The sequence below is a fragment of the Equus asinus genome, chromosome 3, assembly GCF_041296235.1.
Source record: "Equus asinus isolate D_3611 breed Donkey chromosome 3, EquAss-T2T_v2, whole genome shotgun sequence".
Lineage (NCBI taxonomy): Eukaryota > Metazoa > Chordata > Mammalia > Perissodactyla > Equidae > Equus > Equus asinus.
The window spans coordinates 131,136,323-131,148,283 of record NC_091792.1 but is presented as its reverse complement, the minus strand read 5'-3'; the positions used below and the strand labels follow the sequence as shown (position 1 = coordinate 131,148,283).

The following is an 11,961-nucleotide window of genomic DNA, read 5'->3' as shown; positions in this document are numbered from 1 at the left end:
CTGCTTAATTAACTTAGTTAAAATGCAGTCTAGTTTATGAGAGTAATTGCATTTATATGTCTTAATGACTTATCTCTCCCTATGCAATAGCCCATTTCACTCTAATAAAAAATATATACACGTGATTTGACGTATGGATCTTCAAGTCCACAAAATGAGCTCAAACTTGAAAGAGATCCAGACTATAACAACGTTTATTATTTTTAGAGCATTACCTAGTCATTTTGATTAATTCGCTTGGAGTGCTTTTCCCTGCAGCTCCCCAGGGAGAGGTGGGGGAAAAGATGGCAAAACATAAATTTCCTTTGGTGATGAGTTCACATCTGTTTAGAGCTGTCACATGGCAAATCATTGTGAAATCTTCTAATGGATGCCTGTCCCATGCCAAATAAGCCTAGGACCAAAAGCACATAAAGAAATAATTGAAAGACACTGGACTGAATCCAAAAGGCCGTGGCTAATGTTTCACCTAATCTCTCTCGCGGTCTCTCCTGCCTACGGCCAGCCCTACCCACAAGATATGCACTTCAGAGCTTCCTTGCAGCTGGCTGCTTCTTGGCTAGTTGCACCCTCTAACCCCCTTGCAGAAGAATGAGAACTATGATGAAGCCAAAAGCATAAAAGGGGAGAAGATTAGCACCCACAGTCAGAAGGTGGGGCCGTTAGAGGCTAGCACAGGTCTTCTTCTGAAAGGGTTAATCCCCCTCCCATGGGCGGTGGGGGGGACTGACCTGGGACCCGGCCCAGGGGAGTTCTGGTGGTACTGGGTCAGATCCAGGACTCTGCAACCTAGGGTAGGGAGGTATAAGAGCTGGGAACAAAAGTTAAAAAAAAAAAGAGCACGTTTTGTTTTCAAGTCTTTTTATCTTGGCTCTATCTCTTGCACCACTGACTCTAGAACTTTAGACGCTAAGGGTGGGGTTGGGTGGGGCTTCGTGCTTTTTTTTCTTAAAGGGAAAGAACAGGGAAGTCTCGAACATTTTCATTTTGCTTGAACTTTTTCATAGCCATGAATAAAACTTTTAAGCAATGTCTGGTAGTAACTCTTTGGAACTGACATTTGCAAAGGTGGCATCAACAAATCAAAGAGCAGAAAGAAATTCTGCTGCTACTCATGGAGGAATTCGTGCCTGCGAGGTATTCGTGACATTAATTATTGATGATTTCAGCTGGCCTAAGCCAGGCTTTGAGCTTTAAGACAATATGCCCATCATTGGCAACAATAACAGTCATTTATTTCTAGTGAGGGCTACTGAGCTTTAGCTATTTTCAAAGGACGCACAGAGAGATCTTCAGATCCTGTATTCCACACTTCAAAAAAAAAAAAAAAAAAGGCAAATCCCCTGAAACATCCCTCCCCCCCACCAAAAAAAAGAAAAGAATTTTAGCTAAGTTTCTGGGCTGGAATTTAGTTTTTGAACAACAGAGATGCACTACATTGTAAGAAGACACAATTTGTGAACATTCAAACTTGCCAAATTAAATATAGAGGAATAAAGCATCTTACAGAAGGATTTGTTATACGGCCTTTTAAATAAAAACTCCTTAAGTATCTTTAAACTAGGGATTGATGTAAAGGTTCACCTCTTAGGATCAAGTTCAGGGAAGCCTCCCTGTGTAAACATCATTCTTAATATGGAATATGCGGGCTTTGGAGTTTCACATACCTGTGGTTGAATCCCACCTCCACCACTCGTACGCTTGTGACTGTGGTCAAGTTACATCACTCCTCTGAGCCTCAATTTCCTCATCTGTAAATGAGGGCAGTGACAGTCCCTACCTCATAAGATTTAAATGAGCTGCTTGCTATATATGTGCATAGGGAGTCCCAGCCACCCAGTAGGTGTTTCATGGCTCTTAAATTCCTGTGAGTTCTCCTTATTTCCCATCACTGAGATCACATGGGGCAGCCAGCAGGGAACAACAAAAAAATTCAATCCTTCTTTGTAGCTTTAGATGTCTCAGATTTATGTCAAGAAAGATGTGACTTCAAACAAATAGGGCCCAGACAGCTATGACTGTTTCTGCCTTTCTCATCCTTATTTACTTTTTAAACAAATACTTATATAGCACCTACCATGTGATAGGCACTTGACAAATACTGACTCATCTAATCTTTCTCAACAATCCCATGCAATGTATACTATTATTATTTCCATTTTACAGTTGAGGAAGCAGAAATATTGAGAGCTTAAGGAACTGGCCCAAGGTCACATTGCAGGTAAGTGGCACAGCCAGAATTTGAACCCAAACAATCTAATCCATCCCCTCAGTATATATCATGCTCATATTCTTTATTTAGGAAGCGCTGCTGAGGCCAAAGCAAGCCGGGTGAAATACCAGGGCCAGTTCTGCACGCTCTAGAAAATAACAGCAGAGCCAGAAGTATTGAAGTTGAGAGAGTCTCTGTTGATAAGATATTCACAGCCACAACCTCACACCAGAGAGCCCTAGATGAGGTTGGCTGAAGAAGCAACAAGCCGGTTTCCCAGGCCTTTGGCACTCTGCCCTTCTCACCACTCCCACTGCCTCAGAGGGCGCAGCCTTGGCTCAGGTTTCTTCATTCTTCCTCACCCACTTGGCTGGGTGACTGAATTTGCTGGCTGTTGCAGCCGGAGTGGATAGGAGAGTGGCAGAAGGAGGGAAGCCTTAAAGGAATCAAGAAAAAAGAAATAGCTTGTTTTAAAATTTCAATAACTTTTTTTTTTTTTTAAATTACAAAAGCAATATGTGTTTGTGGTAGACATTGTGAAGGGGCTGACTCAACCCCATTTCTCAACCCCCATCTCCCTTCCTTTTTCCAGCTAGGGATGGTCATGTGACACAATCTGGCCAATCAGGCCTACGTCTGTCATGGAGTTCTTGGGAAAGCTCTCGTTTTTCGTGAGACAGGTACTAGTCTTTCTGGTCCCCTCTTCTTCTCTGAATGTGCATGTGATGACTGGAGGGAGTGGCCATGCTGAGACGGTGAAGGAAAAGCCATGAAAATTTCAGACATTGGTCCTGGCCTTGTTGAGTTGCTGAACCACCATACTTTGGATTTTTGTTACATACAGCCAAGGACAATCCTACCTACACAGTGTTTTATACTATGTTCATTATAGAAAAGTTCTACCTACATAGTGTTCATTGTAGGAAAGTTAGAAAATAGAGAAAAAATAGGAAGGTGGGGGGAAATATTACCCATAATCCTACCACCCAGAAATAACCCAAATTAATATTTCAAAAATATATATGTCTTTAATTTTCCTCTTTTTATAGTTTTACAAGAATATGGAATAATGCTCTATGAACACTATTTTGTAACTGATTTTCTTCTTACCAATGTGCTATGGCCATCTTTCTATATAAATCATATTCATCTCCTTGTCATAGTATGGATGTTCCAAAGTTTATTTAACCAGTTCCCTATTGTTGAACATCTATTATTTCTGATTTTTAAACAATTTTATAAAATAATTCGTAAACAATGACAGTGTGAATATATTTGTGATTGCATTTTTGTCTGATTATTTCCTTAGGATAAATTCCTATAATTGATGTGAATTCCTGGATCAAAGAGGATGCACATTTTTTAGGTTTTATATGCTGTGGATAATATGCCCTTGAGAAAGGTTTTACCAAATTTTATACTTTCACTTGTAATGCATGCTTTTCCCCCACATCATTGTCAACATTGGAAATTGTCATCTTTTAAAAAATGTCTGTCAGTTCAATAAGCAACATATAGATTAATTTAAATTAACCTAATAATTTAATTATTGAGTTTGGCATGTTTCCATGATGTCTTTTGCCATTTCTAATTCTATTAATTTCCTATCATCTGCCAAACACTGGGCTAGGTAATTTACATGTGTTATTTCTTTCAATCCTCACAAATTCATCATCTTTTGTTTTGTGGATGAGGAAACTACAACTCAGAGATGTTAAGTGACTTGCTCAAGATCACACGACTGGTAAGTGATCAAGTGGGCTTGATAACTAGGTCGGCCTGACTCCGAGGAAGATACTATAAAAAATAAACATTTTTAAAAAGGGATGTGGGGCACTGTATAAGTTCTCAAGTCCTAGTTGAATCAACCAGGAACCAGTAGGAAGGAGACAGCCCTCTCCAAGGGATAACTGACGAGAGTCCATGGAAGGAACTATTTATAGGACTGTGGGAGGGTTAAGGACCCAGTCAAGGGCTGATGTAGCACCAAGGGACTATTGATGGTAGGGCCATTGTCATCCCAGGCCTGAAGGGGCAGAAAGAAGGACCTCTTATTGGAAGCTGGTATTGCCTGTAGCCATGGGAGAGTGGCTGCCTGACAGGAGCTATGGCCATCGATAGAGCACAGCCACTGCCAACACAGAGCAGCCAGGAAACAATAATACGCCCAGCTCTGATCTCCTGCTGGTGACTCCCATTGGCCACATCCAACCAGAAGCCAGAGGACAAGAAAGCCTGGATGAGTCATCCATGGAAATCAACCTCTGGGACACAGAAAAAGAAAAAAAGGGTGGAGAATGGGCCTACAGGGGCACATTTGCTCCTTATTACCTTTAGAAAAGCAGAACTGTGTCATCCTGCAACTGTTGAAACACTTTAAAACCCATGTGCAAGGCCACTATAGGATTAAATGCAACTGTGTAGGTAAAGGGCGTGGCACAGTTTGGTACGTGGAGACTACTCAATAAAAATGAGTTATTATTTTTTCATGCTTAGAATTAGCACTGCACATGGATCATTCCAGAAGATTCTTCCTCTTGTTCTTTTTTCCATTAGCAACTCAGCCCTCAAACCACTGGGCATAACACAGCTTTAACAAACTGCAAAAACAAAACAAAAGAAAGAAAAGGAAAGGAATAAAACTAATTTCTTCCTGGGTACACAGCTGGGCACAGTTCCCATACCCCGTGCTCTAAGGTGTAGGCATGTGACTGAGTTCCAGCGAATGGAATATGAGCAAATTCGATGAGCATAACTTCCAGGCCTAGCCATAAGAGCCTTTCGCGTGCATTCCTCCACACTGTCTCCTCTTTGGCCAGCTTGGTGTCAATGAACGGGATAACCTCAGAATCCCTGTTTTGAGAAAGACAGTGCTGCTGTCAGTCTGTGTTTGAGCAGAGCCCCCACCCCATCCAACCCCTCCTGACCTGAAATTGCCTTGGCTTCTTATGGAAATGTGAAATAAGGCTTGATGATGTGAAAATATTGATCTATCAGAGCTTCTTTGCAACAGCATCTGGTGGTACTGCCAGGAAGACAAAGACCAAATGAATTAGTGCAATATTCAGACAAGGACCCAGACCAGCACTGATGGAAACACATACATGCACAGTGAGGCTTCTCAGGAAGAAGCCCTCCAGTTTTAATGCCCCCGACTTTCCATTCCCCAATGAGAAATTAGTTTTGTTTTACTTGAATTATTATGCTCTACCAAAAATCTCTGTTAAAAATCCCTTTAAGTGAGTAGAAAGTACCCAAAGTGAGAAGCCTGGCACTGTATGTCATCAGTTTGATAAGGTTTCGGTTCACACCTAGTCCCACTCCTTAGAGCAGTGGATCTTGGCAAGTGACCTGATTTCCCTGAGTTAACGTGTACAGAGAACTGAAAGCCATGTCAGACACATAGGCAGCCCTCAAAGCAGGGCTTGATAAATAAGAGAATAAAGTGAGAAGAAGAGAGAGATGTTCGCTCCCTCCTCTCTCTTCCCTTTACCTATGGGTATCTCTGACTCCTGCGCATCCTTCTCTCTCAGAAGGAGGTTGGTGAACACTGATTTGGAGGAATAGGGGACAGAGGAAGGATAAGGGCATGGACACGGCCAGCCACATGTCTCATTCCCTCCTCCTCTGAGGTTGACACAGACTCCCGTTCCCTCAGCGAGAGTCCATCCAGCCCACCAGTGCTTCCAAAAGTATAGCACTGGTGTAAGAAACCAGACTCTGGATTTGAATACTGCCTGGGTTTGACTCCTGGCTATGTCACTTATCACAAAGCACTTAGACAATGCTTGGCATAAGTGGCTGCTATAATCATTAAGTATTACTACTGTTAGTGCTTCAGTCAAACCCTTCAGTACCTATCAGTATACAGAGGCATTACGGACAAGGCCACTGCCTCCCCTCCTTGGCAGACGCCAACACTGGTCTCATCCTGAGGAGGCATTTTGTCTTGAAGTCGCTGCTCCCATCCATGCCCCATTTAACTGAATGCCACCAATTCAGAAGAAAATTTTTTAAATGATTCATGAGCCTCACAGATAGACTAGAAGACAGGGGAAACTGTCAGAATTACTAGGGCACAGCCGCCTGCTCTAGTGCTTTGAAGACAGTGATGGATGGACTGATGATCTGGTTACTTCAGATTTCAACTGCATGGCAGGGCAATGCCACCAATGCCAACTTTCCCATCAGTTAAATTGAGAATCAACCCATCCCATAACGACAAGAGAGAGAAGTAATGCCTATAGAACATCAAAATATATAAAGCTAAGAGCATCTATAAAATACATGTAATAGGAAGGACATATTTCAGTTATGTATTCCATCAACTTAAGTTCCCTAAAACCTAACACCCCATACAACGAAATTATGATATAACACAGTTGGTGTCTAAAGAAGGCGTTATAACTGCATAGCCATGGGGTTAGCATGAAGCTCCCTGACCTAAAGTCTTGCTGTCCTGTCATAGCATGGGCCAGGAGGAACATTCTAGATAAATAGGCTGAGAAATGCAGACATAGAGATCATTCAGGCCCACCTACTGTGTGCCAGGTGCTTAATGGATGACACCTCATTTAATCGTCATGAAAACTATGTTTTACAGAGAGCTTTCAGGAAACCATCTGTTCCTGTGATGAAAGCTTGCCTTGGGAATTACAACGACCCAGGTTTAAAGTTGGACTTTGCCACTTTCCAGCGGTATGATTTTTAGAAAATTTATACAGCCCCTCCGAGTCAGGGAGGAGTAAATGAGCTAGCATACGTAAAATATCCGGTACACGATAGGTGCCTCATCAATATGAATTTTTTTCTCTTGCTTCTGTTAGTGGTTTTCAAGTTGGGTTGCACATTGGAATCGCTTCAGGACCTTTAAAAACATACTCTTGATTGAGTTCTTCCTCCACACATTTGGGTTTAATTGGTTCAGGGTGAGCCCTGGCCAGGGCTTGGGGAGTTTTAAAAGCTACCCCGGGTGAATCTAAAGTGCAGCCAACGTTGAAAACCACTTGTCCTAATTGAATCATCCAGCGCCACGTAGGGAGTTAGTGGGTGATGCAATAATGTTATTGTTAATCGCGTTGGGCCAAGTTATCAGAACTGGGAATTCTGGGAAGTGCTGACCTCGCCTTCTGCTGCTAAAGAAAGGACAGAGAAGCATGAGCTCCCTCAGCCCAGGGTCCTTCAGGAAAGCCAATTTATTCAGATGAAGGAAAGGCCAGACTAGTGGTTTTATCTTGACGAAGGCTACCATTTTGGGAAAACCAATTCTTTAGAACAAAGTCTATGAGTTCAAGAGCCTGTGGGTGCCGTTCTTCAAGTGAAATGCATGTTCCAGGAACCAAGGTAACAGAGTCCTGCCGCCTCAATGGAGGACTGAGACTCTGGATCAAGGACTGTTGTTGTCTGCCTGTGTGACACTTAAGGCAAGTTCCTTAAACTTGCTGAGCTTCAATTTCCCAATCTGTTAGAGACATACACATTTTAAGGAGAACTTTCTGAAAGCTTGACTTTCTCAGAAAAAAAAACAAACATATCTATTCATACCCAAATTTTACATGCGTTTTACATTTAGGGAAGTTCATGAACCACATTCAATTTTTCTTAATTAGATAAGCCCTAAATCCTCTTCTGACTTTATAAAATTATTGTACTCCAATTAAGATATTGTTTAAAGGTTATGCTATATGGGTGGGCTCTACTGGGAGGTTGCTGAAGGGAGAGGGACTTCTGAGAGGTGGAGTTTTTGAGCAAAAAATAATGGTCCTGAATCTCTGGATTGAGTGTGTCATTTCAAAGACCCTGGGTCTAGGCAGCCCAGTGAAGTAGCTAAAAAATCTACTCAGGAAAAATAATCGAGCCAAAGAATTACAATCCTAAATCTTTCTTCTGGAATTAACGCCTTTAAACTGATTTTCCAAGTCTAGTATAGAAAAATCCACATTTCATTATCACGTTCAAAGCTACACAACTCTGTGGCAGGCTGGAGAGGCGGAACCTGCACACGCAAATCCCACTTCTGCCAGCTGCTCATTGTGTGATCCAACTGGGCAAGTTGCTTCACCTCTCAGTGCCCTCGCCTGTAAAATGCAGATAACAGCGCTAACCTCACAGGGCTGGTATGAGGAATAGCTAATAAAATGTGATAGCGACACGCCCAATTTAAATGCAAACGGCTGTAAAACAGCAAAAAGCAGATTTAAAGATTTCCACTGCTGGAAGATTGGTTGTGGGGTTGGGGAAAAGGGAGAAACCATAGGGCTTTGAGAGGAGATCATTTATTTTTCTCTCTAGTGTACACTTCAGTTTATCAATGAATATATATGATTCCATGTGCCTGACACTGTGTTAGACCCTAGGAAATATAGGACAGTCTTGGTTCTCACATAATTTGCATCTGCCATTCCAAGAAAGACACATAAAATCCACTGGAAAATATTCTAAATCACAGCTCTCTTTCTACGACGTTTACCAAACTCTGTCTGTCTGCATAAGATAGCTTTGGGAGATGTAAGGGCTTACAAGACACATCACCACCTTTGAAGAGTTTGAAATCTCATCTTAAGGAGAAGACATGTGGAAAAGGGGAAATAGTCGAAGGCAGTATAAGACTCAGTGCCAAGTGAATATTCAACTTCTTCCTTCATTTGTATTTCTTTTCCGTTTGAGTGACTCTCTTCTCCACTCTCTCCTTCCCTGCTAAAGAATCTCTTCCACACCCCTCTGCCTGATTTCTAGGTCTTTCTTGGGGCCAGTGTAAACCAACTAACATATTCGCAACACTATAAATAGCCAGGACCTAGAAAGTGCATGACCTGCCTAAAGCATTCAAATTCATTTTTTATATGCAATAAAATGCTCAGATTCTAAGTGTACAGTTGAATGAGTCTTGACAAATATATGCACCCTTATTAACATATAGAACACTTTTTATCCCCCAGAAAGTTTTCTCCAGTCCCCTTCCGTCAATTACCCCTCATCTAGAAGCAATTGCTCTTCTGATTTCTATCATTGTAGCTTAGCTTTACCTGTAGATCTTCATATAAATGGAATTATACTGTGTGTACTCTTTTCATCTAGCTACCTTGATGCAACATAATGTCTTTGAGATTCATCCACTTTGTTGTATCAGTAATGTGTTTCTTTTTATTGCTGAGTAGTATTCCTTTGTATGAATATACTGTAATTCATTTAGCCATTCAGTTGTTGAGGGACATTTGGCTTGTTACCAGGCTTTGGCCATTATGATGAAGTCATTATAAATGTTTTTGTACAAGTCTTTTGTGGAGATATGTGGGGGGTTTTCCCCAGCTTACTGAGATATAATTGACTTATAACATTGTGTAAGTTTAAGGTGTACAATGTGATGATTTGATACCTGTATATATTTTGAAATGATTACCACAGTAGGTTTAGTTGACACCTTCATCACTACACGTAATTACCATTTCTTTTTGTGGTGAGAAAATTTAAGATCTACTCTCTTAGCAACTTTCAAGTACATAAAACACTATTATTAGCTGTAATCCCTATGATGTGCATTAGATCCCTGGAACTTATTCATCTTCTAACTGGAAGTTTGTATACTTTGACTGACGTCTCCCTATTTCCTCCACCCCCTGGGCCCTGGTAACCATCGTTCTACTCTTCATTTCTATAAGTTTGGTTTTTTAAAATTCCACATATAAGTGAGAACATACAGTATTTGTCTTTCTCTGTCTGACATTTCTTTTAGCATAATGTCATCCAGATCCATCCACGTTGTCGTAAATAACAGGACTTTGTTCTTTCTCATGGCCAAATAATATTCCATTGTTAATATTCCATTGTATGTATATATATATATATACACACACACACATACCACAGCTTCTTTATCCATTCATCCATTGACATTTAGGTTGTTTCCATATCTTGACTACTGCAAATAATGCTGCAACAAACATGCGAGTGTAGACATCTCTTCAAGATCTTGATTTCAATTTCTTTGGATATATACCCAGAAGTGGGGTTGCTGGATCATATGGCAGTTCTATTTTTAATTTTTCAAGGAACCTCCATACTGTTTTCCATAGTGGCTGCACCAATGTACATAACCACCAACAGTACACACCCACCAACAGTACACAAGGGTTCCCATTCCACCACATCCTCACCAATACTTGTAGTCTCTTATCTTTTTGGTAATAGCCATTCTAACAAGTGTGAGGTGATATCTCATTGTGGTTTTGATTTGCATTTCCCTAACAATTAGTGATGTTGAGCATCTTTTCATGTACCTCTTGGCTCTTTGTATGTCTTCTTTGGAAAAACGTCCATTCAGTTCCTCTGCTGTAGACATCGGTTTTTTAATCTCTCTTGGGTAAATACCTAGAAATAGAATTGATGGATCACAGTGAGGTGAATATTTCATTTTATAAGAAATTGCCATAACTTTTGTCAAAGTGGTTGTAATATTTTATACTCCCAACAATAAAGTATGAAGCTTCCAGTTGTTTCACGTCCTAACCAACACTTGATATTACGGTTTTTTTTTTAAAGATTGGTACCTGAGCTAACAACTGTTGCCAATCTTCTTTTTTTTTGCGTTTTTCTCCCCAAATCCCTCCAGTACATACTTGTATGTTTTAGTTGTGGGTCCTTCTAGTTGTCGCATGTGGAATGCCGCCTCAACGTGACCCGAGGAGTGGTGCCATGTCCGCACCCCAGATCCAAACTGTCAAAACCCTGAGCAGCCAAAGTGTAGCGTGCGAACTTAACCACTTGGCCACAGGGCTGGCCCTGAAATTACGTTTTTTAACCATCCTAATTAGTATAAAATGATATCTTACGGTGGTTTTAATTTGCATATTCCTGATGAGCGATGATATTGGGCACTTTTTGTTTTGTTTTTGTGAGGAAGATTGTTGCTGAGCTAACATTTGTGTCAATCTTTCTCTATTTTATGTGGGATGCTGCCACAGCATTGCCTGATGAGTGGTGCTAGGTCCATGCCTAGGATCCAAACCTGTGAACCCCGGGCTGCCAAAGCAGAGGGCATAAACTTAACCACTATGCTACTGGGCTGGCCCCGATATTGAGCACTTTTTATATACTTCTGACAATTCATATACCTTCTCATGAAGTGTCATTCAAGTCTTTTGCCTGGTTTTTAATCCATTTTTTTATCTTTTTAACTATATGTTGTTGGAATTCACTATATAGTTTAGATACAAGTCTTTTGTTAAATAAATGTACTAAAAATAGTTTTTTCCAGTCTGTGGCTTGCTTTTTCATTTTCTTAATGGTATTTTTGATGAGGAGACTTTTTAGTTTTGATGAGGTTCAATATGTCAGTTTTATTTTATGATTAGTGCCTGTATGATTTTGTTTTCTCCAAAGAAACAGAACCAATGGGTGGTATAGATGGATAGATATAGCGATATGGATATATAGATATTTATTTATTATAAGGAATTGGCTCACTAATCGTGCATGCTGAGAAGTCCCAAGATCTGCAGTCAGCAAACTGGAAACACAGGGGAGCTGAAGGTACAGTTCCAGTCCAAGGGCAGAAGACCAATATTCTAGTTCAAGTACTCAGGCAGAAAAAGTCCCCTCTTGCTCAAACTTTCTGTTCTATTCAGGTCTTACATTTGGTTGGAGGAGGCTCACCACATTAGAGAGGGCAATCTACTTTACTGATCTACACATTCAAATGTTAATCTCATCCTAAAACATCTTCACAGACAAACCCAGAATAATGTTTGACC

At 40.7% G+C, this 11,961-nt stretch overlaps 1 protein-coding gene across 2 annotated transcripts in view; it reads right to left on the bottom strand.

Moving 5' to 3' along the window:
- Positions 1-1,354: 1,354 nt before the first annotated feature.
- LOC106822286 (uncharacterized) overlaps positions 1,355-11,961 on the bottom strand; it is a 205,328-nt gene continuing 194,721 nt past the window's right edge. Inside the window, exons 8-11 of one of the 2 annotated variants that reach the window (XR_011502265.1) lie at positions 10,489-10,579; positions 5,140-5,237; positions 4,897-5,065; positions 1,355-2,648 (exon numbers count right to left, since the gene is read on the bottom strand). The gene's annotated coding sequence lies outside the window, so the exon portion shown is untranslated. Of the gene's footprint in view, positions 2,649-4,543; positions 5,066-5,139; positions 5,238-10,488; positions 10,580-11,961 lie in introns of both variants that reach the window. The other variant, XR_011502266.1, reaches the window with a different exon arrangement.